At 38.3% G+C, this 2,797-nt stretch overlaps 1 pseudogene; it reads left to right on the top strand.

The window, feature by feature from the left end:
• LOC133737866 (pentatricopeptide repeat-containing protein At1g77405-like) overlaps positions 1–2,313 on the top strand; it is a 9,263-nt pseudogene extending 6,950 nt beyond the window's left edge.
• The last annotated feature ends 484 nt before the right edge of the window (positions 2,314–2,797 follow it).

Raw genomic sequence — 2,797 nt, 5'->3', positions numbered from 1 at the left:
AGGACAATGCTTCACTAGATATAGTGGCAGAGATAAAACACAGCACTGCCTTATCATTTTTGTTCCATTCCTTAAATTCCCTAGTAACTTCAGTAGTTATCCCATCATCAGTAATCACGAGCTGAGGTGGAGATGGACATGTACCATCAATGTATCCCATTAAATCAAGACTTTGGAGCAAATTTTCCATTTGAAAGAACCATGGAATGTAATTATTGTGATCAAGTCTCAGAGTAATCAAATTCTGCATACTGGAAAGAAGATAAATGATGGGCAATTGTGTATCTCTGTTCTTGATGAAAATGAGGACGAGCTGCAAACCAAAACGAGCCAAGATGGAAAAATGTAGGGATAGACTTCAGTTTTTAGTATATGTTTAAGATGAAATTTCTTCAAGATACAAGTGACTCTTCAAGAACGAGATAAATGTCAATATTCAGTATCAATAATATCTTCAGCAACAAGATGGCATAAGGCATTTGACTTCAAGAAATAGAAGAGGAGTGACCCTTTGGGGGATTGTGCTCTGGTAAATCTTTAAGAACCAAATGGTAGGTGATTACCCTTCGTGGGATTTAAGTTACAAGATAATGAGAATAGACCCTTGGTGGGATTAAACACCAAACTGTCACACTGAATCATCAAAAGAATCTACCCTTCGTGGGATGAGAATGATACGCCAGAAAAATCAGCAAAATTATTATCCCAGACTAGCATTTATCAACAGTAATGTGATTCCATCCACTCAAACCTTTGTGGGATTAACCTCAAAGAAATCAATTCTTCCAACCAACAATAGCAAGCACCTTCCTGCACTTATATTGCAAACATACCAACGCCAACACCACTTCAAGAAATCCTTCAATTATCTCAAGTTGTCTTGGCACTGAAATAGTGTCACTTGTACAGCAAAACTATCAATGAAAACTACCAGTTGCAGAACTATCACTTGAACACCAATACTGATAAGAACTATTGCACTCCAATACTGTAATTACTTCAAACCAATACTTCAAGCTTCAATAGGAGTCACCAATTGTGTCTAAACAAATAGTGAAGAGGAACCATCCTTTGTGCAATTTCAGAACTTGTGCAGAAGTCTCACTATGATATAGCATACCCTTCGTGTGATTTCTTAAATGGAGAACAATAATCATATTAAGAGTGAATTGATTTCAGATTGTGAAACTGTTATGGCTTTAAAACTTGTTATGAATCAACAGATTATCCAAATTATACTCTTCCAGATGTACAACACCACACAATTATGTTATCAGAATCTCACAACAGTATATGAATCAAATCATATCATCCTTCAACAATCTCAATATCAGATATCATGAGCTATAGAAACAACCTCAGAACTTAAGCAAACTTCAAAAAATAGAGAGAATCGATAAACCTGGAAGTAGAACCAGCTATAGAGCAGTCTATGATATGTAGAAGAAACTAGATATGAAGCACGAAATCTTGATTTGCAGAGGTGCAGTGAAATTGATGAATCAGAAGCAAATTGAGCTTCACAGAAGTAACTCGAGCACAAAAGAAGCAAAGAATGAACCTCGAAAGCTTGCGTTGCAGAGAAGTAGCATGAATTGCAAATCTAGGGTTTCAGTTCATCAAATCATGAAGAACTAGAGATGCGGAAGCGAGATGACGAATCAAGAGAAGCTATAGCAGAAGATGAAGCTCAGGATCAAGAGCCGAAGCTCTGATACCATGATAACATGGCAGCCATGATTGAGAAATCAAGCTCTGTAGCTATGGCTTCAATGAATAAGAATAGAGGATTTGAGAGGAAATTTTAGCAGAGCTTCGCTATAGTTATTACCAGCCTTCATAAAGCATTACAACCTGATGCTATTTATAGCAAAACCAAATCCTTTATCACTAAGCACATCACCTTGAACACCTGGAAGCAGCATGCTCATCAACAGTGTGAGGCGGGAAGGGTTTCAGAGGCCCGGGATTTTCTTGTCGAGTTGGTTGATGGAGCTACGCTCAATTCCTGGAGAATACACTTATAAATTAGTTTGCAATGCACTCAATTCAGCTGGAGAAGTCAGCTTGCTTGATGATGACTTGTGAAGAAGAATAGAAGATGGTATGGAGAGGAGATACAAGCACATAATGAAGGTGGAACCAGTAATGATTTGCAAAGGGAATGATATATAGCATGGTGGAAAGTTGATCATTTAGAAGAATCTGGTAAAAAGGTTATGCTCTACCCTGTCAAGAACTGCAGATGGCAAGAGTCCCTGATCATAGTCTCTTCTGGAGTTCTCAAGTTTGTTACTGAGCAGCCATGGCTACCTCAAGTGTGCGCGGTTGCACTCCTTTGTTTACAGATGGACGTACTAGCCATTTGCACTTCCTTTGGTTGGCATACAGAACTCTCATCTCGATGAACAATTGATATAAGATAACTATTTGATGATCCTTGTCCGCCTGTTATAAATTTGTGGAGCAACTGTTTGGTTTGTTTGATGTATCTAGTGTTGGGAAAATTAATAGAATGGAAATAATAACTCCAACCACAAAAGGATAATATGCAAAGAAATAAAGAAGTAAAGGAAAGGGAACACCGGATATAACGTGGTTTGGCAAGGTGCCTACGTCCACGGGGCAGCAACAACAAGAACTTCCACTATGATAAGGTGGGTACAAGAGATACACAACTTCAAGAACACTACTTGAAGGAAACTCTCTCTCACACTTGTTTTGCTACCTAACAACTACAACACTCTCAACTTGGAGTGGACACTCTTCACTCTCTACTTGGATGAAGATGAGATTG

The sequence above is a fragment of the Rosa rugosa genome, chromosome 3 (genome assembly GCF_958449725.1).
Source record: "Rosa rugosa chromosome 3, drRosRugo1.1, whole genome shotgun sequence".
Taxonomy (NCBI): domain Eukaryota; kingdom Viridiplantae; phylum Streptophyta; class Magnoliopsida; order Rosales; family Rosaceae; genus Rosa; species Rosa rugosa.
The sequence above is the reverse complement of the archived record's forward strand: the minus strand, read 5'-3'. Positions and strand labels throughout refer to the sequence as shown.